The sequence below is a fragment of the Lolium rigidum genome, chromosome 4, assembly GCF_022539505.1.
Source record: "Lolium rigidum isolate FL_2022 chromosome 4, APGP_CSIRO_Lrig_0.1, whole genome shotgun sequence".
NCBI lineage: Eukaryota > Viridiplantae > Streptophyta > Magnoliopsida > Poales > Poaceae > Lolium > Lolium rigidum.
Genome location: NC_061511.1, coordinates 242795421 through 242821030, shown reverse-complemented (window position 1 = coordinate 242821030; position 25610 = coordinate 242795421).

The following is a 25610-nucleotide window of genomic DNA, read 5'->3' as shown; positions in this document are numbered from 1 at the left end:
CGGACGTGTGACCAGGAGGCTTTGCGGGCCGTCGCTCTGAGGGACTGGGGCCAGCCGCAGCCCTAGTTGTTCCCGGCTCTACGGTGTTGCCAGTCGCTGCCCGCCGGTGGGTTTCTGACCGCAACATATGGATCAGATGTCTGGCAGCGACGTCGGCAGCGACGAAGAGGAGGAGGACATCAAGACTCGCCAGGTGCTGCGGAGGCTGCAGGTCGGCCAGTACATCTCCTACTTCGCCAAGGAGGTGTACAGGTGCCCCTTCGCACCAGGAGACTCGGCGCCACGAACTTCAACCGCCTCGTCACGCATGCTGAGAACATCAGCAACACCTTCCCCAAGGTCGGCACGACGGTGAACGTCCACTCCTTCCGCGCCAAGCACAGTGGCGCTCGGCATGCACCTCCGCAGCTTGCAGCGGGTGGAGATCTCCGCCGGGCGCATGCCTCCGCTCAAGCCCAAGGCTCCCAAGGGGAGCAAGAGCAACAAGTGGAGGCAGAGCCGGATGGGGTAGGCGGAGTCCCGGACGTGTGCCGCCGCCGCCTCCTAATTTGTTGTTGGGATCCCTTTGTTGTTAGCTAGGGATCCCTTGTTGTTATGTTAGTATGATGGTGCCGTGAAGAACCTCGTTACTATGTTGGCCGCCGTGTATGCAGCCTATTATCTATCCATATTATCTAGGGATTATCTATCCCTAGTCTACTATATTTTGTTGGCCGTACTTAGTTTTCTTGATTTACTATGACCGTGAATTTATCGTACATTATCCCGGAGATTTGCTTCTAGATTTAACTACATACATATGGACCGGAAGGAGTACTAGATTTGCTGCCATATTGGGCAAACAACGAGGGCCAAAAGGCACAAATAATTGAAGAAAGTCGAAATGCAAGCTTCTCTAGATTTTATACTAATTTGGTGAAAAGGACGAGAGAAAGAGGGGAAAAAGGTGCCCTTAATAATGCCAATTTGGGGCCGAGAGAGACAGAACCCAGCTCCCCGCTCACGTGCAACCAAACGCTTCTCGTCCCGTCCCACGCGGTCCCTTTCTACCAGCCCCACGCGACGCGGGCCCACACGACGCGGCCCCACAAGACGCGGCCCCACACGTGACGGAACGGTCAACTAAACGGGAATCCCGCCGTCCGAGCCGCTTCGCGGGTTTCAAACAAGGGCTTGGGGAAAACTGAGGAAAAACTAAGGAGCTGGGGAAAACTGAGTACAACTAAGGACCGGAGGGCACGAAAATAGAAATCCCTATAAAGTTTATCCAACCACTTTTCTAAATCCTTAGAAACAATTATCCACATGAAATCATGATCCAACCCATCCTCATTATTACTTATTAAAAAAAACTCTAGCCATAATTAAACTATATGTGAATAACCACTATTTCTTAGCATTAGCAAAATATAATGTGTTCATCATGCATAGGTTATAAAATTCTAATCACCTAAATACATTCGGTTCCTAAATTAAATGGAACTAAAATAAAAACATAGGTCCATGCCTATTTTCATTAAACCTCACAAAATATCAATCTAATAATATTACAAAGCAACACTATGCATTAAGCAATAGTATCAAGTTATCTTGATACTCAAATATTTTTGAACCTGCAAAACAAACAGAATTCAATTTTGAATCCAAATAATAAATAGAAATCGGTAAATAAAAACAGTAATTTGAAAAGAGAAAATGAGAGGGAAAGGCTTACCTTACCTGGACCGGAGCAGCCGAAGCCAACCCAACAGGAGCCCAGCATCACAGCCATCGACGAAGCCCAGCTTTGGCCCAGCCCACGATACCCCTTCGTCTTGTTTTCGCACAGGTGGAGACCATCGTCTTCGTCCATCGCTGCAAGCTGCTCCCTGTCGCCTCGACGCCGCCCGGCCATGCCAAGATCCTCGCCGCCGCTCTCTGGCATTTATAAAGCTCAATGCGCCACCGCCAGATGAACCCTAACCCTAGTTTCCTCTCTCTGCTTCAGTTTCAAGAAGAACCGAAACCCTAGCTTCCCCGGCCAAATCTTCTCGCCGGTGATTGGAGCTTCCCTGCGACTCGACGTCGACGACATCGACCTCTCCGTACTCGACTTTCCCACCCTGTACAAGGAATCGAGCAGCCCTGCTCGAGAGCGTCCACGCCGACTCCGTCTTCTCCAACGCCGGTCACCATCGTCGCCGATGATTTGGACCACCCCAGTCCTCGCCGTCAAGCTCTACCGACTCCTGGTGAGCTTCTACATCTTGCAGTGTCCCTGGCCTGCTCGATTGTGCCACGTAGTGCCGCTTCGTCGTTGTTCACTGTCTGCCGCCGCTCGGGCTTGCTGTCGGTGAAGGCTCCAGCGACCATTTCGTCACAACACCACCACCACTAGGTTCACTGAGTCGCGCTGATTTGATTAGGCACACACGCTGCGCCGCGGGAGTCCTCTGCCGTCGACGTCGTCCTCTACAGCCGCCGGCAGTGAGCTCGTTGGCCACGTCCCCAATTTTGACTCGGTCAGCAGCCAACGTGACAGCTGACTCGGACATAGGCCCACCTGTCTGTGTCTAAGGGTAGGATTAGCTCGGTGCATTTAGGATTTTAGTTATTTAAAAAATTCAGAAAATAACTAAGACTTTACAGAAATAAATAAAATTCTTGATAGATCAGAAAAATGCAAATAAGATATCAAATTGTTCACAAAAATAAACTCTATTCAAATAAAATATAATATAAAAATGTTTGTCAAAATAAAAAATTAATCATTTTAACTTTATTAAATATGCCTTTTCATTTGTTTTAAAAATACAATTTGAATTCAATAACTAGTGAAGTTTCAAAACTAAATATTAGTTATTCAGTAGGAAAATAAAATATTAATATTAGTTTTATTTATCATATTTTCATCAATTAAAATATTAGTGGTATTTCATAAACCCTAATTTGCAATTTATCAATTACTATTTCTTTTAATTAATAATCAAGTAAGAAAATGTTAAAAGCTAATATTATTTTGTTGGTTCAGAAATTGTTTACTTAAACATTTTAGTTCACCAGTTATTATTTTAAAAACCTAATAATAATTATAAAACCCTGACATTTAAATTAAACCCTAAATAGGATTACTTTAATTATTAAATATTTTAAAATAATAAAAAGCTAAGACCATTATTAATCTTATTTCAAAGTGATTATTAACTTCAAATCTATTACCAACTATTATTTTAAGGATTTTATCATAATTAAAAAACCTAGTTCTAATATAAACAAGAATCTGGATCTCATCATTTCATGTGGTCATCCATAATTGTTTCCAACTCTAAAACCCTAGGGGTATATCGCATGTGATCATGTGAGATCTACTTTACAAGTAGAACCTTAATAAGCAATCAATGAATGCATACTCATGACCACTAAAATAAAACCAATTCACATGAGATCATCATTTCATGTCCTATTTTTGAATGAACCTTATATAACCAATTAGTACCACCTAGGTATAAACCCTAGCTTGTTACTCACATGTTAACACCATTGATCACCATTCTTAGTATCACATCATTGAAATCAACCTTAGCAATAATTACCTAGTAGAACCATGGTGATCAACCCTAATACCAACCTTGTGTAGTACTTCACATCATATGTGACATAGGCATCCCCAATGGGCCTGCCGAAGATGATACCCGGGGTTTACTGAAGGCCCATGACTCGAAGAATAAGAAGATCCGGAAGCCCAAGTTATTATTAAGGAAAGTTACAGTTGTATTAGGAAGTACTACTTGTAATCTTGCGGGACGGGTTGGAAACCCTCCCGGACTCTGTAACTTGTGTATTATGAATCCCTCGACTCCACCTCCTATATAAGGGGGAGTCGAGGGACAAAGATAGCATCGATTCATTGTTCCACGCAACCTTAGTTTTTACATCGTCGAATACTTTTCGGCTGAAACCTTCGAGATCTACTTGCCCTCTACTTCCGACTAAAACCCTAGTCTACAATCTGTAGGCATTGATAAGTTAATCCCTTGTCAATTGGCGCCGTCTGTGGGAATTAGAGGTGTCAAGGATCCGATCTCGATGGCACGTTCAAGATCGTCGACTTCGTCAACTGCAAGCAACGCGATGGACAGAGGTAAACAGATCGAAACTGGTCTAGTTGATTTTGTTCCCCACCCGCCCTCCCGTTTGGATGCATATGCGTATCTGGAGGAGCCCATGGAGATGACGTTCGGGAAGTTCCACTTCCGCGTCGAGAAAAAAGGAGCGTATCGTCTCGAAATTCCGTTCTCATCGGGATTATCAGCGGTCGATCCTGATTTTTCGAGTTCAGCATCATCAATCGAGTCAGACAACGAGGAAACTTCGTCGCCACGCTTCATCGCACCATGGCAAGTGAAAAACTCGCCAACATCTTCAGCGACATGTCTTTCGAGTCATCTCATGGACTCCGATATAAGCGATGACTCGAGCAACATCGACAGCTTCAACTTCATCGACAAATCTACTATTGTTGGAGAGGTCTTCACCAATCTCTATGATGGTGTGATAACCCACAAGTATAGGGGATCGCAACAGTCTTCGAGGGAAGTAAAACCCAAATTTATTGATTCGACACAAGGGGAGGTAAAGAATACTTATAAGCCTTAACAACTGAGTTGTCAATTCAGCCGCACCTGGAAAGGCACTAGTAACAGTGGGTGATGTGAAAGTAGCAAGAATATGAGAGCAAGAGAGTAACAAGAATACGAAGAGCAGTAGCAGTAATATGAGAGCAATGGCACCGTAAAATAGTTGATACTACTTCCAATGACATGTAGAACGAGTATATGATGATGAAAGATGGACCGGGTTCCCAGCCTATCTTCACTAGTGGTAACTCTCCAATAACAAGTGTTGGGTGAACAAATTACAGCTTGGGAAATTGATAGGATTGAAATAGCATTAAGACGTAACATCAAGATCATTAATCATGTAGGCATGTTTTCCATATATAGTCATACGTGCTCGCAATGAGAAACTTGTACAACATCTTTTGTCCTACCACCGGTGGCAGCCGGGCCTCTAGGGAATCTACTCGGAAATTAAGGTACTCCTTTTAATAGAGCACCGGAGCAAAGCATTAACACTCCATGAAAACATGTGATCCTCATATCTAAGCCTTCCCCTCCAGTTGTCCCAATTTCTGTCACTTTGGGGCCGTTGGTTCCGGACATAGACATGTGCATACAACTTGTAGATACAATCTAAGCAATAAGTATAGAGCTTAAATCTAAGATCATGCCACTCGGGCCCTAGTGACAAGCATTAAACACAACAAGATTGCAAGCAACAATAACTTCATAAACTTTGTAGATAGACAATCATAATGTAACAATCCATCGGATCCCGACAAACACAACACCGATTACATCGATGAATCTCAATCATGTAAGGCAGCTCATGAGATCATTGTATTGAAGTACATGGGGGAGAGAATACCAACTAGCTACAGCCTAGAACCCGTAGTCCATGGGGGAAATACTCACCGAGCATGATGGAGGCGATGGCGTTGATGGAGATGGCTTCCGGGGCACTTCCCCGTCCCGGCAGGTGCCGGAACAGAGACTTCTGTCCCCCGAAACGGAGTTTCGCGATGTGGCGGCGCCCCTGGAGTCTTTATGGAGTTTCGTCAATTGGTATCGCGTTTTTAGGTCGAGACGACTTTAATAGGCGAAGAGGCGGAGTCGGAGGGGCCACGGGGGCTCCTCACACTAGGCCGGCGCGGGCAGGGTGGAGCCTGCGCGGCCCACACGTGTGGGGCCCCCAGGGCACCCCTCTCGGTCCCCTTTGACTTTCCGGAAGGTTCCGGGAAAAATAAGGTGTTGGGTCTTCGTTTCGTCGAATTCCGAGAATATTGCTCGAACAACCTTTCTGGAACCAAAAACAACGTAAAACAAGAACCGGTCCTTCGGCATCTCGTTAATAGGTTAGTTCCAGAAAATGCATTAAAACATTATAAAGTGCGAGCAAAACATGTAAGTATTGTCATAAAACAAGCATGGAACATCAGAAATTATAGGTACGTTGGAGACGTATCATGGTGTCACCAAATCCAACAAAATTCATAATCCAAAATATCATCGATCTACGCAATTGGAGAACCAAGCCGGCCAGAACCGGCGACGTCAGAGGCTTTCGACGATGCGGGAAATCCGTATGTCGATCCTGCAGATCTCACGCGAGGTTTGGGAACAAAATATATCGGACCAGGAACACGAGAGATGGTGCGATTTCCGCAGGCAGTGTGGGATCGAGTCAAGCATCAAAAGTCTTGCATAAGAGTTAACTCATAAAGCAATAAATTCAAAGTAAAGGCATTGAAGCAACACAGAGGAAGATTTAAGTTTCAGCAGTTGCTTTCAACTTCCAACATGTATATCTCATTGATAATTGTCGATACAGAGTAATATGATGAATGCAAATAAGCAAATATGTAAGAATCAATGCACAGTTGACACAAGTGTTTGCTTCTAAGATGGAAGGAAGTAGGTAAACTGACTCAACATAAAGTAAAAGAAAGGCCCTTCGCAGAGGGAAGCAGGGATTAAATCATGTGCTAGAGCTTTTTAAGTTTTGAAATCATATAGGGAGCATAAAAGTAAAGTTTTGAGAGGTGTTTGTTGCTGTCAACGAATGGTAGTGGGCACTCTAACCCCCTTGCCAAACATACTTTCAAAGAGCGGCTCCCATGAAGGACGTTATCTCTACCAGCAAGGTAGATCATCCCTCTTCTCTTTTGTTTACACATGTATTTTAGTTTTTATTTATGGATGACACTCCTCCCAACCTTTTGCTTACACAAGCCATGGCTAACCGAATCCTCGGTGCCTTCCAACATTCACATACCATGAAGGAGTGTCTATTTGCAAAATTAAGTTGCTTACTGATGAATCAGGGCAAAACACGTGAAGAGAGTTATTAATGAAAGTTAATTAATTGGGGCTGGGAACCCGGCCCGCTGCCAGCTCTTTTTGCAAAATTATTGGATAAGCGGACGAAGCCACTAGTCCATTGGTGAAAGCTGCCCAACAAGATTGAAAGATAAAACACCACATACTTCCTCATGAGCTATAAAACATTGACACAAATAAGGAGTAATAAAGTTTTGAATTGTTTAAAGGTAGCACATGAAGTATTTACTTGGAATGGCAGAAATACCACATAGTAGGTAGGTATGGTGGACACACATGGCATAGGTTTTGGCTCAAGGTTTTGGATGCACGAGAAGCATTTCCTCTCAGTACAAGGCTTTGGGCTAGCAAGGTTGTTTGAAGCAAACACAAGTATGAACCGGTACATCAAAACTCACATAAGAACATATTGCAAGCATTATAAAACTCTACACTGTCTTCCTTGTTGCTCAAACACAATTACCGTAAAAATATCTAGACCTTAGAGAGACCAATCATGCAAACCAGTTTCAACAAGCTCTACGGTATTTCTCCACTAATAGGTTTAAACTACATGATGCAAGAGAAACATGATCTACTTGAGAGCTCAAAACAATTTCCAAGTATCAAATTATCCACAATACGAGGCATTTTCTGTTTCCAACCAAATAACAATAAGTGCAATAGCTTCCAACTTTTGTCATTGAACATTAAAAGTAAAACGAAGAACACAAGTGTTCATATGAAAAAGCGGAGCGTGTCTCTCTCCCACACAAGGATTGATAGGATCTGAATTTATTCAAACATAAACAAAAATAAAAACACACAGACGCTCCAAGTAAAGCACATAAGATGTGACCGAATAAAAATATAGTTTCAATAGAAGAAACCTGATAAGTTGATGAAGAAGGGGATGCCTTGGGCATCCCCAAGCTTAGACGCTTGAGTCTCCTTGAAATATGCAGGGATGAACCACGGGGGCATCCCCAAGCTTAGACTTTTCACTCTTCTTGATCATATATCATCCTCCTCTCTTGACCCTTGAAAACTTCCTTCACACCAAACTTCTCATAAACTTCATTAGAGGGGTTAGTACTCAAAAACTTTAATCCACCTTGGCCCTGTAGTGACACATTGCAACAACTCAATAAAACATTAGCTACAGCTCTCCACGTCTAGAAAGCCTCACTTAAAGTCCACAAGAGACAATGGAAAAAACAGAGACAGAATCTGTCAAAACAGAAAAGCCAGTAAACACGAATTTTAAAGAGGTACTTCCGTTGCTCAAATCAGAAAACTCAAATCTAATGAAAGTTGCGTACATATATGAGGATCACTCACGTAAATTGGCAGATTTTTCTGAGTTACCTACAGAGAATCATACCCAGATTCGTGACAGCAAGAAATCTGTTTCTCGCAGTAAATCCAAATCTAGCATCAACATTCTATTAGAGACTTCACTTGGCACAACATTGCAATAAAATAAAGATAAGGAGAGGTTGCTACAGTAGTAACAACTTCCAAGACACAACAAAATAGTAGCAAAATAAACACATGGGTTATCTCCCAAGAAGTGCTTTCTTTATAGCCATTAAGATGGGCTCAGCAATTTTAATGATGCACTCACAAGAAATAAGAGTTGAAGCAAAAGAGAGCATCAAGAAGCAAATTCAAAACACATTTAAGTCTAACCCACTTCCTATGCATAGGAGTCTTGTACACAAATAAATTCATGAAGAACAAAATGACAAGCATAAGAAGGTAAAACAAGAGTAACTTCAAGATTTTAAGCATATAGAGAGGTGTTTTGATACCATGAAAATTTCTACAACCATATTTTCCTCTCTCATAATAATTTTCAGTAGCTTCATGAACAAACTCAACAATATAGCTATCACATACAGCATGTCTTTCATGATCCATAAACACATAATTTTTATCAAGCTCAAAAGTAACAGGATTAAAACTTCCAAACTCACTTTTATCAATAATGTAACAAGATGATTGATCAATCTCAAAAGATATGGGACTCATAGATAAAGTCAAGAACTCTCCAATCCCATTTTCATTAGTAGTACAATTAATAGTATCAAGTAACATAGGACCATCATCTAGAGATTTATCATAAACATTTGCTAAGCAAAACTCTTTAGTACCATGCATTTCGACATCAGGCACAAACAAAGCATTATCATAAGATTTATCAAAGTAGCATGGATTATCATAGATAAGAGTAGCATAATTATTCTCACAAGTTTTACTCATAGGGAATATTTCAAGAGAATCCACAGGAACATAACATTCAACCTCCTTTGGTAAGCATGAAGGACAATCAAATAGTGTAAGAGATAAAGAGTTACTCTCATTAGAAGGTTGGCATGGGTAGCTAATCCATTCTTCCTCCTTTTGTTCATCACTCTCCTCTTCTTTTTCATCCAATGAGCTTTCGTGTTCATCAATTTCTTCTTCCACTGGTTCCTGCAAATTGTGAGTGCATTCTTGTGCATTAATGAGTCTCTCTTTATAATCAATGATATAAGGATTATCACTGTAGCTTTCTATGCAAAAACTAAGGATAGAAGAGACATAATCTTTAAGGTCCTTACAAACAACACAAGTTTCATAATTTTTAGCAATGAAGGATTCGATCTCAGAAGCTCCCATAAACAAAACAAATTGTTCTACTTCTTCGAACCCAAAATGAATATAGCTATTCCAATTATAGCTCTTAATTAAAACTTCCTCACTAAAGCCACATTGAAATTTAAGATGTTTAGTATCCTGTTTAGAGCAACAGTTTATATCATGGCGTTTAAGCAAGATTTTAGCAATTGTATTCAATTTTTCTATCACAGCTCTCATAACTTTTCCCGTTCTTGATTCTCTATAATTATTATATAATTCAATAAGCTCCAAGTAGGTCGTAGGTTCTCCCATAATAGCAGTTTTTAATTTTTCGGTTTTTCAAATTTTTATGGATTTTCGGGTATATAGAGAAAATAAAACAAAACAAAAATAAACTAGACAAAAGTAAAGTAAGCAAAATAATACTAGACAGAAATAAACTAAGCACAAATAAACTAGACAAAAGTAAACTAAGCAAAACAAAATAAAATAAAACAAAAACAGAGAGAGAGGTAGAGTGTACTCCCCAGGTGAACTTATGAGTAGAGCTATGCCTCCCCGGCAACGGCGCCAGAAAATAGTCTTGATAACCCACAAGTATAGGGGATCACAACAGTCTTCGAGGGAAGTAAAACCCAAATTTATTGATTCGACACAAGGGGAGGTAAAGAATACTTATAAGTCTTAACAACTGAGTTGTCAATTCAGCTGCCCCTGGAAAAACACTAGTAACAGGGTGATGTGAAAGTAGCAGTAATATGAGAGCAAGTAGTAACAAGAATACAGTAGCGATAGCAGTAATATGAGAGCAATGGCACCAGTAAAATAGTTGATACTACTTCCAATGACATGTAGAACGAGTATATGATGATGAAAGATGGACCGGGGTTCCCAGCTATCTTCACTAGTGGTAACTCTCCAATAACAAGTGTTGGGTGAACAAATTACAGTTGGGCAATTGATAGGATTGAAATAGCATTAAGACATAACATCAAGATCATTAATCATGTAGGCATGTTTTCCATATATAGTCATACGTGCTCGCAATGAGAAACTTGTACAACATCTTTTGTCCTACCAGCTCGGTGGCAGCCGGGCCTCTAGGGAATATACTGGAAATTAAGGTACTCCTTTTAATAGAGCACCGAAGCAAAGCATTAACACTCCGTGAAAACATGTGATCCTCATATCTAAGCCTTCCCCTCCAGTTGTCCCAATTTCTGTCACTTTGGGGCCTTAATTTGGTTCCGGACATAGACATGTGCATACAACTTGTAGATACAATCTAAGCAATAAGTATAGAGCTTAAATCTAAGATCATGCCACTCGATCGGGCCCTAGTGACAAGCATTAAACACAACAAGATTGCAGCAACAATAACTTCATAAACTTTGTAGATAGACAATCATAATGTAACAATCCATCGGATCCCGACAAACACAACACCGATTACATCAGATGAATCTCAATCATGTAAGGCAGCTCATGAGATCATTGTATTGAAGTACATGGGGAGAGAATACCAACTAGCTACAGCTAGAACCCGTAGTCCATGGGGTAACTACTCACGGAGCATGATGGAGGCGATGGCGTCGATGGAGATGGCTTCCGGGGCACTTCCCGTCCCGGCGAGGGTGCCGAATCGAGACTTCGTCCCTCGAAACGGAGTTTCGCGATGTGGCGGCGCCCCGGAGTCTTTCCGGAGTTTCGTCAATTGGTATCGCGTTTTAGGTCGAGATGACTTTAATAGGCGAAGAGGCGGAGTCGGAGGGGCCACGGGGCTCCTCACACTAGGCCGGCGCGGCCGGGTGGGAGGCCGCGCGGCCCACCCGTGTGGGGCCCCTGTGGCACCCTCTCGGTCCCCCTTTGACTTTCCGGAAGGTGCCGGGAAAAATAAGGTGTTGGGTCTTCGTTTCGTCGAATTCCGAGAATATTGCCCGAACAGCCTTTCTCGGAACCAAAAACAACAGAAAACAAGAACCGGCCCTTCGGCATCTCGTTAATAGGTTAGTTCCGGAAAATGCATAAAAACATTATAAAGTGCGAGCAAAACATGTAAGTATTGTCATAAAACAAGCATGGAACATCAGAAATTATAGGTACGTTGGAGACGTATCATGGTGTCACCAAATCCAACAAAATTCAAAATCCAAAATATCATCAGATCTATGCAATTGGAGAACCAAGCCGGCAGAACCGGCGACGTCAGAGGCTTTCGACGATGCGGGAAATCCGTATGTCGACCCTGCAGATCTCACGCGAGGTTTGGGAACAAAATATATCGGACCAGGAACACGAGAGATGGTGCGATTTCCGCAGGCGGTGTGGGATCGAGTCGCAAGAGCTATTGATGGTACAGAACCAATGACCATTACGGCAACACATGAGGATTTACAAGCGTATCAATATAGGCTTGCACGTACCAGGAGGGAGCTCGAGAAGCAGAAAATCAAGTTGGACAAGAGGCAGGAAGCAGCTTCCGCATCAAGCAGGCGAAGGGCATAGCTAAGCCGAAATTCAGGAACTTCGGGAGATAGTCATAGAGAAGCTCGAAGTAGAGCAAGATCTCGGCTGCAAAATATACCTGAAGCAGAGAGAGAAAATTTAGTTCAAAACCTCGACATGTCTTTTATGTCAATCGACACGAGAGGAAATATCATTCCCAAAACACCGGAAGCGGGATATATGGCAACGCAAGCTTACATACTAGCGTCCAGGCCATCCCCCGGAGACCCAAGAGAAGCGTTGTATAACAAGGCCATGGCAGGATGTGGAGCCATGGGAGCGGCTTTCGCAACCACACCTCCCGAAGGAGCTGCAAGGCAAAATAGTCCATGACCCACTGCAGCAGCACCAGGTCCCGAAAGAACAAGTGGAGCAAGAGATACAGCAACACAAGCACGGGTGGACAGAGCACGACAAAATAGAAGGGAACATCGGCGTTCCCCAGAGATAAATGACGAGGATATGTGTGGGCTACCGTGCTTTACAAGGAGGGTCCGGAAAACCCGAGTTCCTTCAGGGTTTAAATTACCCGATAATTTCAAAAAATTCGATGGCCTGCAAGATCTCGAGGATTGGCTAGTCGATTACCTCGAGACGGTGAAACTGATAGGTGGAACCAGAGCAACAGCCATGCAGAGCATTCAAGTACACCTAAGTGGAGCCGCAAGATCTTGGATCAAGAAGCTTCCTCCAGGTTCTATCGACAGCTGGGATAGTTTTGAGGATGTATTCGTCAAGAATTTCCGATCTACTTGCAAAAAACCATCATCACTAGAGGAGCTGAGGTCGTGTAGACAAAAGCATGATGAATCAATGAGAAAATACATCCAGAGGTGGAACATCATCAAAAACTCGGCTGAAAACATATTTGACGAGAGGGAAATAGATGCGTTCGTAGCGGGAATTCGACGAGGAGATTTTGTCAAAGACTTGGGCAGAACAAACCCAAGGATAGTGTCAGCATTAATGGAGATAGCAAACAGATGGGTGGATGGAGAAGATGATGTTCACAATAAGCGACATAGGTCACCAGAGGAGGACCGCAGCCGAAATTTTCAAAATAGACGACGATTTTCTCGGCAGTTTTCGAGTTATGATGCTCCTGGCCAAATATCGGCTGGTTTCCGAGGAAATACTGGAGGAAACAGTCGAGATGATTATCAAAGGAGCAGCGAGAAGCGAGGCGACAACAGAGATGATTCCCGTAACAACAGACAGAATTGTGGACCAAGGTTTCAGAGACCATACATGTCTCCCGAGGATATGATGAACGGACCGTGTCAGATGCATTTTTATCTTGACAGCAACGGGAAGAGACAGTCAGAACATCTGCAGAAGGACTGTCGAAATTTTCAAGCAATGTTGAGATTTGCAGGGCAAGCTACTGCTCAAGCAACGCACAGAAACCCCCAGGGGCCAAGGAGTGAGATCCACCTTCCACCTCCTCCCGCAATTACGGACGAAAATCGGCACCAGCTTAGAATAGCGGCAGCACCACACCCGCCTCCATATGTTGATCCTAACTCCAATGGCGCGGTCTCGATGATTCACAAGGCTAGGCCATCTAATAGGGCTCGAAAGTAATCTCGCGACAAGTGTTCATGGCAGAGAAGATGCCTCCACCAACGATTGAGTACCTAAATTGTTCGGGACAGGACATTGGCTTTACCATAGCGGATCACCCGCAGCAAGTTCCTCGACCAGGGCAGTCAGCACTTATTTTGCCAGCAGTGATCGCACGATTCGACGTATCTCGAGTATTCATAGATGGAGGGAGCAGCCTAAACCTTATGTATGCAGATACACTAAGGAAGATGAACATATCCCTGGCGAACTTAAAACCAACCGACACGCGTTTCCATGGTATCACGCCAGAGAAGCCAAGTTATCCATTGGGGAAGATCAATCTCGACGTTCAGTTTGGGACCCGAGAAAACTACAGGATAGAAAGGCTGGAGTTTGAAGTTGTGGATTTTCCGTCGCAATATCACGCCTTGTTGGGACGACCAGCATATGCCAGGTTTATGGAGGTACCACATTACACGTACCTGTTGTGGAGGTTACCTATACCTAAGGGACCAATTACAGTCAAAGGCAGTTTCGCGTTAGCTGATAAATGCAATAAGGATTTTCATCGACTGTCAGAAACTGTCGGGATGCAAGCAGAATATATGGCGTTAAGGCTAACAACTGATTATGATGTGTTGCCAGATGTAGGAAGGCCTCTCAGGGAGACAACCTTTAACACTACGAAAAATTCCAAGGAGGTGCAGATCCACCCGACAGATCCAAAGAAAACGACGTCCATCGCCACAGACATGGACCTCGCATAGGAAAGCGCGCTCATCGAGTTCCTCCGTGAGCACTGGAAAATCTTCGCATGGTGTCCAGCTGACATGCCAGGAGTACCCAGGGAACTTGCCGAGCACCACTTAAACTTGGATCCATTAGCGAGACCAATCAAACAACCTTTGCGGCGTTTTTCGGAACCAAACCACAAAGCCATGCTGTCAGAGATAGATCGACTCAGAGAGGCTGGTTTTATCAAAGAGCTACATACAGAGGCGACGTGGGTAGCTAACACAGTTCTGGTCCCGAAGAAAAACACGAAAGTCCTTCGCATGTGTGTCGACTTTACGTGTCTCAATAAACACTATCCAAAGGATCACTTTCCCCTCCCAAGGATCGATCAAATCATCGACTCCACGGCAGGATGTGAACGTCTTTCCTTCCTGGACGCATATTCTGGTTATAACCAGATCAGATTGAAAGAAGATGATGAAGTCAAGACAGCGTTCATAACACCTTATGGCGTGTTTTGCTACAAAACAATGCCTTTTGGTCCGAAAACGCGGGAGCAACGTATCAGCAGATGATGCAGAAATGCTTAGCAACACAGATTGGGAAAAACGTACAAGTATACATTGACGATGTCATCATAACATCAAAAAAGGGGACAACTTTGATCGAGGATCTAAAGGAAACTTTCGACAACCTTGACAAGTTTTGCCTCAAACTGAACCCGACGAAGTGTTCTTTCGGCGTCCTCGCAGGAGAACTTCTCGGGTTCCTAGTCTCGAAAAGAGGAATCGAGGCCAATCCGAGAAAAATTCAAGCTATTGTAACAATGAGGAAGCCAACAAAGTTAAAAGAAATACAACAATTAACTGGGCGAGTCGCAGCTTTAAGCAGATTCGTAGCCAGGCTGGGAGAAAAGGCGTTACCGTTTTATGCTTTGATCAAGCAAGGAGAGAAGTTTCAGTGGAACGAAGAAGCGGACAGAGCTTTCGAGGATCTCAAACGCACAATCTCGACACCACCAATCTTGGTGGCGCCTAAGGAGAAGGAACCCTCTTGCTATACATTGCAGCCACACCCCAGGTGGTCAGCATAGCACTCGTAGTCGAAAGGGAGGAAGAAGGAAAACTTCATGGAGTACAGAGGCCAGTATATTTCATCAGTGAAGTATTATTGCCTTCAAAACAGCAGTACCCGCAGTACCAGAAGCTAGCATATGGAGTGTTCACAACAGCAAGAAAGTTGCGACATTGTTTTTCGGCACACCCGATAATAGTGGTCAATGAGGCGCCTTTATCCAATATATTAAACAATCTTGAAGCTACGGGTCGTGTCTCCCTTTGGGGAATAGAGCTTTCCCCTCGGGACATCACGTACGAGAAAAGAAAAGCAATAAAGTCGCAAATCTTACCTGACTTCATCGCAGAGTGGATGGAGCTACAAAATACGGGACCCCCCAGATCTATCGAGAACCTGGACTATGAACTTCGACGGGTCCAAGAGATTAGAGGGAGCTGGAGCGAGCGTGATACTAATATCACCTGAAGGCGACAAATTAAAGTATGTCTTACGGATGACGTTTCCAAATGCGTCTAACAATGAGGCAGAATACAAAGCTCTCATACACGGGATGAAGATGGCGAAGGCTTGTGGTGCAACCCGACTAAAAATCTTTGGCGACTCACAATTGGTGGCTCAGCAGGTCATGAATCAATGTGATGCAGTCAATGAAAGTATGATAGCATACAAGGAAGTGTATAACGAGCTGCAGAGGTTGTTTGATGGAAGCGAGGTAAATCATATCAGTAGGCTAAGTAATGATGAAGCCGATGTGCTTGCAAACATTGGGTCGCAGTGTCTCGCAATTCCACCAGGCGTGTTCTGGGAAGAAATAGCCGAAAGATCTAAAAAACCAAAGAAAGCACAGAAGAAGAAGAAGGACAAGAAACCCCCCGGGGCTCCAAAAGAAGCACTAGAAGAAGAAGAGGAACAGGACCTAGTAATGATGGTGCAGATTCCATGGAAGCAAGCGTACATATCATACATCCTAAGGAAAGAAATACCCAACGACCCAGTTGAAGCAAGGCGAGTTATTAGACGATCTAAAGCCTTTACTGTGGTCAAGGGGGAGTTGTACAAGCGAAGTATTTCGGGTGTGTTACAAAGGTGCGTCACACCCGAAGAAGGAAGGATAATTCTGAAGGACGTACACGAAGGAATATGTGGTCATCATGCAAGCAGTCGAGCTATCGCGGCCAAGGTTTTCAGAGCAGGATTTTATTGGTTGACAGCAATCGAAGATGCGAAAGAAATCATTCGTACTTGCGACGCGTGCCAGAGATTTGTGATACGTCCAATTTGCATCACTATTTTATATCATAATTTGCTGTTATTCATTGATATATTTCATATTGGGACACAATACTTATGTTATTTCATCTATTTTGCATGTTTCATGATTATTTGGAGATCGCGCACCGGAGCCAGGATTCTGCTGGAAAAAGCACCGTCAGGATGCAATATTTCGGAAGATCAAATGTGGAAGGAAATTACACCAAAAATCCTATTTTTCCAGATGACGGAGAAGGCCAGAAGGGGGAGCCGAGAAGACCCAAGGTGGGGCCAGACCACAGGCCGGCGCGGCCCATGGCCTGGCCGCGCCACCTTGTGGTGTGGGGGCCCCACAACCCCTTTCGCCTCCTTTTCTTCGCGAAACCCTTAGTCCCGAAAACCTAAGCTCCAGAGGGTACGTCGCGAAGAGCCACAGCCGCCTCTGCGGGGTGGAGAACACCAGAGAGAAAAGAGCTCTCCGGCGGGCAGGAATCCGCCGGGGAAATTCCCTCCCGGAGGGGGAAATCGACGCTATCGTCACCGCCATCGAGCTGGACATCATCTCCATCACCATCACCATCATCTTCATCATCATCACCGCCGTCTCCACCGCTGCACCTCGTCATCGCCGTAGCAATTTGGGTTTGATCTTGATTGTTTGATAGGGGAAACTCTCTCGGTGTTGATTTCTACTTGTTATTGATGCTATTGAGTGAAACCGTTGAACTAAGGTTTATGTTCAGATTGTTATTCATCATCATATCACCTCTGATCATGTTCCATATGATGTCTCGTGAGTAGTTCGTTTAGTTCTTGAGGACATGGGTGAAGTCTAAATGTTGGTAGTGAACTATGGTTGAGTAATATTCAATGTTATGATATTTAAGTTGTGGTGTCATTCTTCTAGTGGTGTCGTGTGAACGTCGACTACACGATACTTCACCTTTATGGGCCTAGGGGAATACATGTTGTACTCGTTTGCCAATTGCGGGGTTGCCGGAGTGACGTAAACCCGAGCCCCGTTGGTATATCGATGCGGGAGGGATCGCAAGATCTCGTAGTTTAAGGCCGTGGTTAGATTTATCTTAATTACTTTCTTGTAGTTGCGGATGCTTGCAAGGGGTATAATCACAAGTATGTATTAGTCCTAGGAAGGGCGGTACATTAGCATAGGTTCACCCACACAACACTTATCAAAACAATGAAGATTAATCAGCCGTATGTAGCGAAAGCACTAGACTAAAATCCCGTGTGTCCTCGAGAACGTTTGGTCATTATAAGTAAACAAACCGGCTTGTCCTTTGTGCTAAAAAGGATTGGGCCACTCGCTGCAATTATTTCTCTCGCATTTTACTTACTTGTGCTTTGTTCATCTGTTACATCAAAACCCCCTGAATACTTGTCTGTGAGCATTTACAGTGAATCCTTCATCGAAACTGCTTGTCAACACCTTCTCGCTCCTCGTTGGGATCGACATTCTTACTTATCGAAGATACTACGATACACCCCCTATACTTGTGGGTCATCAAGACTATTTTCTGGCGCCGTTGCCGGGGAGTGAAGCGCTATTGGTAAGTGGAATTGGTAAGGAAAACCTTTATTGTTTGTGCTGATTTTATTTCTGCCTGCTGCTATAAGTCATTATGGAGAGATCTCCTCTTCAATTTCTATTTGGGAAATCTACTACTACTGCAACGGTAGTGGATGAGGCGCCAGGTGAGGAAGTGATACCATATAAAATACCTAAGAAAATTATTGCACGTGTTATGGATAACCGCAATGAAGGGGATGGAACTGTCCATCCTGGTGATCATTTACTGTTTTTGCATGAATTATGCGGGTTATTCAAATGTGCAGGTATTGCTATGAATGAAGTTAGAAAGAAACTATTCTCTATATCGCTGTCTGGTAAAGCGGCGCATTGGTATAAATTGCTGAAGAATGGTGATTCTCTGGATTGGGAGGACATTGTGCCTTTATTTTATTCTGAATTCTATCCTCCAAGTGAAATTCACAAAGATCGTAACCGCATATATAATTTCTGGCCTCATGATGGAGAAAGTATTGCCCAAGCTTGGGGGAGATTGAAGTCTTTAATGCTCAAATGCCCCATTCATGAGCTTCCCGGTAATGTTATTATTGATAATTTCTATGCAAGACTTTCTTTTCAAGACAAGACCTTGCCGGATACTTCTTGTTCCGGATCATTTACAAGCAACAAAGAAGAGTTTAAAAGGGACCTTCTTGATCGGATCCAAGAAAATACCGAAGGTTGGGAGAACGACAAGGATAGAGAATCGGGTATAATTTATGATTATAAATGCATTGAAGCTTTTATGGATACCGATAAATTTCGTAATATGAGTGCTACATATGGTCTTGATTCTCAAGTTGCTGCAAATCTTTATAAAGCTTTTGCCTCTCATTATGAATTGCCTAAGAAGAATTTTGATAAGTATCATGAACCGTATAAAGATAAAATTGATTCATCTATTAATAAATACGTTGTAGTTGAAACTGTTGATCATGTTATTCCTGAAGCTTATATTGAAAAAACTCCTTTCCCTGCTAAAATGAAGGAGTACTCTGTTATAAATAGTGTGGTTCATAAAAGTGAAAAGAAACCTATAGAACCTGAAGAACAAATAAAAGTTGAACCTGCTGTTGCAATAGTTAAAGATCTTGTGACTGAAAATGTGGAGGATGGTCATATTATTTTCTGTGAAGATGCTTCTAATATTGTTTCACATCCTAATAAACCCAAACAAGTTAGTGTTCCTATGCTATCTGTTAGAATTGGTGATCATTGCTATTATGGTTTATGTGATATTGGTGCAAGTGTTAGTGCTATTCCTTATGAGCTTTACACGGAGATATTGCACGAAATTGGTTCTTGTGAACTTGAAGATTTTGATGTGGTTATTCAGCTGGCTAATAGAGAAACTATTTCTCCAATTGGTATTGTTCGAGATGTGGAAGTTCTATGTGGTAAGATTAAATATCCTGCTGACTTTTTGGTACTTGGTTCTGCTGCTAGTGATTATTGTCCTATCATTTTTGGTAGACCTTTTCTAAACACTTGTGGAGCTATTATAGACTAGTCATCAACCCGCGCGACTGCGTGGGCTAGCTACTTTGAAATATAAATTAAATGGATTGATGGAGTCCCGAGAAAACTGATGAATAATTGAAAATTGGTTCAAACATGGAGAGCTAATACATATGTAACTCGCTTTCTCTTATATAAGGATAGAGCAAGTTGTGTACCTTATGGAATAAGTGCTAAGAAAGTGCACTTGATAAATGTTATTAGCAGCCAGATAAGTGCGCTTTATAACTTAGATGAGCAGTCGGATAATTAAAGAACAATTTGTTTTTGTAGGCAGGCATTAAGATAGCATTATCTTTTTCCTTTTGAAACACGATTGTTAGTTTTGGTTACATCGGACAAAATGAATATATTGTTCCGCATGTGACAAAAGCTCATGCCGATAGTTAGTATATAATTCCCAAGTTCTTCTTTTCGTTAACTCTTCAAAGTATATTAAATATATAAATACATTCTGCAGACAAAAATCTAATTATGCAATCACGTGATGTTACATACCATGAAATGAATTGTGGAGATAGATAGTATTGAGATGATTTGAGGCAACAACAAACAAATTGTGTTGTGTTTTTTAAATATTGGGCATAATGATTGAATGGTAGATAGAGTAGCAACATGTATATGATTGTGAGAAATGCATGGTTTGTTCATGCATATTCATTCTATTATATTCAGGTTGAATTTCTAAAAAAATAGTATTAACTGAAGATTCACAAAGATAATGGGAGTATGTGCTTTTTCATCAAAAGAAATTGATTTCCATGGACTATTGCACTTTTGGCAATTAATTTTGATAATAAATCTAGTACAATGAACTGCTAAATTATTCCACGGATATGCATTCAATTATCGAAAACATAGTACAAAACAAAAATAGACATATTTGGCAGATATTCAACCTTATATATCGTCTCTTTCATGAATCCACCTGTTGAGGCCACATAGCCACATTTTCACAAATATTTGAAAGGTCCGGTGAAAATACTATCAGACTCGAAAACGTTGTAGTGGGTCGCTGGTGATTTTGTGTTGAGCCACTTCAGAACATATACAAAATAATGTAATGTATAGCCGCGAGAAATATAAATAGAATCGCTGAACTGAAAACAAAAAAATCACTGATATTAATATAATTATTATTTCGGCCCGCATCTATAGATGAACTGAAATCGTAATATTTTTTTGGATCTATGGTGAATATCGGAATAAGGATACCTGTCACCTTGCTTGGCATCGAAGAATTCTGAGGTGCAACTCTGCTGATAAAATTATATCTAAAGCCTGCAGATCAACGTGAGGCACGAATTTTGTACGCTTAGATGGGAATATTAAGTGCTGATGGTCAGAGAGCAAAATAACATAACTTGAAAAAGCGCCAAGAGTGAAGTTAATCATGCGAACAGTGGAAATAGTATCATCTAAGCTAGACTTTTTCCAGTCCAAATGTCCATTCATACTTTCATAAGAAAAAAAGGAAACATAATTTTCAAATATAGTTTTCTAGCTCTAGGCCATGTTACCACTTTACGGGCCACCAACAACTATATTAGAGTATGTCTGGATAAATTAAAACAAAATTTTAACTAAACCAACTCGGCCGCATACATATTGGATTAAGTAGGAGAACATATTATTCCTAGAACTTGCACTTGCCAACATGGGTCGTCTTGAAGACTGCAGAACATAACCCTTGATTATTTTTGCACGGGAAATATAGGATTAATTTTAACCTCTACAAATAGAAGGGAAAGTACGACCTGCAAATATACTATTTCAGGGTGAAAACTATCGATCTAGATGTCTAAGCAGAAAATTGATGATGAGAATTTATCAGGCAGGAGAAACTACTAATGAAATCTTTTTTTGACATCCAAAGAAGTACCTACCGGTTCGACGTGACATAAATCTGGAGAGATTGCTTGTGTTGTAGTGTATCAGTAAACCATCGTTACAGAAGTATTGATACATCCCGTTGATTCATACTTTATATACGATCGCAGTCCGATGTCGCAAGAGAGATGAGTCCACTTGGTTGGCGACATGTGCTGCTGCTCGATCGTATGACTGAGTAGACGAATCAACTCATCAGCTGAGCCATGCTGTGATTAGAGCCACCAAGCGTTTGTCGCTGCCCATTGCACTTCCTCCATGAGCTCATGGAGCCGTTTATAAGAGTTGAAGGCGATCTAAGATTTGTTTTACTGAAACCTTGCAGAGTACGCTTTATATCATGCCGTCATGGCCGTGCTCGATAAGCTGCTTCCGCCGGCGAGAAATCGACATGTTCACGTTCGCAAATATGCATAGCTGCCGCTGAAGCAGGGACGACTTGATGCGTTCAAGTCTGCGTGCCAAGCTTGAGGAGCATGGATGCTATGACGGGCGATTCACATGGGATTTTTTTGCCATCCGTGATAACAGATGCAATTGTAGAATCCATCACGTATGTATACGTTTGTATCACAGATAGATAGGAGTCCTGCCTTGGTTAGTTTCCAATTGTTATACGGTTTGTCTGCGTACATGATATGTTATCGTAACATAGGATTACTCTCCTGTACGTTGATGGTATTGTTATGGGGTTTTGTCACGATCAGCAACGTGCTATAAATAATTACACGTGCTATAAATAACAGAAAGTAATTCTAACGTGTCTGCGTAACTTATTATGGTACATAATAAATAACAACTTTCTCGACTAATCCTAACCATACATTTTAGATCTAATTGTCTTAATTATTCTAATGATGTGGATTAACGTGGAGGCTTATATGGTGCCTCCAATTAGTAAATATAAGATTGCAAGAAAGAGAAAATTTTGACTAAATTTGCTGGTGAATCTTATGAGTTTAACTTCTCTAAATTTACCAAAAGTCCTTATAAAGCTGATTTGCCTAGTGATGATTTTAAAATGGAGCAGTGTGCATCTATTGTTCGTGTTCCTAATAATCCTTTGCAGCAACATTTGGAGAATAGCGAGAGTGAAGTTTTTAGGAAATAAAGAGATGAGCTTGAGGAAATTTTTCTTCGCCAACCTATTCTCAAGCATGCTTTACCGGTGGAAGATTTGGGTACAATGATACGTCTCCGACGTATCGATAATTTTTATGTTCTATGCCATATTATTGATGATACCTACATGTTTTATGCACACTTTATGTCATATTCGTGTATTTTCTGGAACTAACCTATTAACAAGATGCCGAAGTGCCAGTTCCTGTTTTCTGCTGTTTTTGGTTTCAGAAATCCTAGTAACAAAATATTCTCGGAATTGGACGAAACGAAGACCCAGGGGCCTATTTTGCCACGAACCTTCCAGAAGACCGAAGAGCATACGAAGTGGGGCCACGAGGTGGCGACACCACATGGCGGCGCGGCCAAGGGGGGGCCCGCGCCGCCCTGTGGTGTGGGCCCCTCGTTAGCCCCCCGACTCTGCCCTTCCGCCTACTTAAAGCCTCCGTCGCGAAACCCCTGATGCGAAAAACCACGATACGGAAAACCTTACTGAGACGCCGCCGCCGCCGATCCCATCTCGGGGGATTCTGGAGATCTCCTCCGGCACCCTGCCGGAGAGGGGATTCATCTCCCGGAGGACTCTACACCGCCATGGTCGCCTCCGGAGTGATGAGTGAGTAGTTCACCCCTGGACTATGGGTCCATAGCAGTAGCTAGATGGTTGTCTTCTCCTCATTGTGCTTCATTGTTGGATCTTGTGAGCTGCCTAACATGATCAAGATCATCTATCCGTAATACTCTATGTTGTGTTTGTCGGGATCCGATGGATAGAGAATACCATGTTATGTTAATTATCAAGTTATTACATATGTGTTGTTTATGATCTTGCATGCTCTCCGTTACTAGTAGAGGCTCTGGCCAAGTTTTTGCTTTTAACTCCAAGAGGGAGTATTTATGCTCGATAGTGGGTTCATGCCTCGCATTGACACCGGGACGAGTGACGAAAGTTCTAAGGTTGTGTTGTGCTATTGCCACTAGGGATAAAACATTGGCGCTATGTCCGAGGATGTAGTTGTTGATTACATTACGCACCATACTTAATGCAATTGTCTCGTTGCTTTGCAACTTAATACTGGAAGGGGTTCGGATGATAACCTGAAGGTGGACTTTTAGGCATAGATGCAGTTGGATGGCAGTCTATGTACTTTGTCGTAATGCCCAATTAAATCTCACTATACTTATCATGCCATGTATGTGCATTGTTATGCCCTCTCTATTTGTCAATTGCCCGACTATAATTTGTTCACCCAACATGCTTTTATCTTATGGGAGAGACACCTCTAGTGAACTGTGGACCCCGGTCCATTCTTTTATTACTGAAATACAAATCTGCTGCAATACTTGTTTTACTGTTTTCTCTGCAAACAATCATCTTCCACACAATACGGTTAATCCTTTGTTACAGCAAGCCGGTGAGATTGACAACCTCACTTGTTTCGTTGGGGCAAAGTACTTTGGTTGTGTTGTGCGAGTTCCACGTTGGCGCCGGAATCTCCGGTGTTGCACCGCACTACATCCCGCCGCCATCAACCTTCAACGTGCTTCTTGACTCCTACTCGGTTCGATTAAACCTTGGTTTCTTACGAGGGAAACTTGCCGCTGTGCGCATCACACCTTCCTCTTGGGGTTCCCAACGGACGTGTCAACTACACGCATCAAGCAAATTTACGGCGCCGTTGCCGGGGAGATCAAGACACGCTGCAAGGGGAGTCTCCACTTCCCAATCTCTTTACTTTGTTTTTGTCTTGCTTTATTTTATTTACTACTTTGTTTGCTGCATTATATCAAAACACAAAAAAATTAGTTGCTAGCTTTACTTTATTTACTGTCTTGCACTCTATATCAAAAACACAAAAAAAATTAGTTACTTGCATTTACTTTACTTGATTCATCATGTTTCCTTTTAATTTTACCGCAAAAAACATACCGGTAGGACAAGGGTCTATAGTTGGGAGGAACAATATAGAAGAATTTTTCACCCATGTTAGTACTGTTGAAGATTTTGAAGATAGGCACTTGGTAGAACTTGCTCCTACTTATGAAATTGCTGCTGCTGCTTTAGTTCGCTTGTTAGAAACTAAATTTGTTAATCTCAATCCTATAATCCAACACATGTTTCTTACACTTGGTGATTTGGAAGAGGGGGAAAAGAAAGATTTTGTTTTAGAAACCCTTCTTAGAGAATTTGGTGGTCTAGCAAGAGAAGCTAGAAAGGTCTTCGCTAAATTTAATATGCTTGGTTCTCATACTAATTTTGTTGGTCTCCTTGAAAAAATGGATATGGATAGGATAAGGTACACTAATAATGCTAATGATGGTGGAGAGATCAAAGCACCAATACCATGTAAACTCCTAGCTATGAATGATGCACTAGAAAATAACTATGCTTGGCTTGTTCCTGAAAATTTGTTTGATGAGAGTAGCAAGCCCAAGACTAATGAAAAGGGAGACGCTGAAACTTATGTATCTAATATACTATGCATGGTTGAGAAAACTCCAAACCCCGCTGTAGGTGCACCACCCTTCGATGTTACTTGAGTTACACTTTCTGCGCCTAGCTGAAAGGCGTTAAAGAAAAGCGCTTATGGGAGACAACCCATGTTTTTACCTACAGTACTTTGTTTTTATTTTGTGTCTTGGAAGTTGTTTACTACTGTAGCAACCTCTCCTTATCTTAGTTTTATGTTTTGTTGTGCCAAGTAAAGTCTTTGATAGTAAAGTAAGTACTAGATTTGGATTACTGCGCAGTTCCAGATTTCTTTGCTGTCACGAATCTGGGTCTACCTCCCTGTAGGTAGCTCAGAAAATTA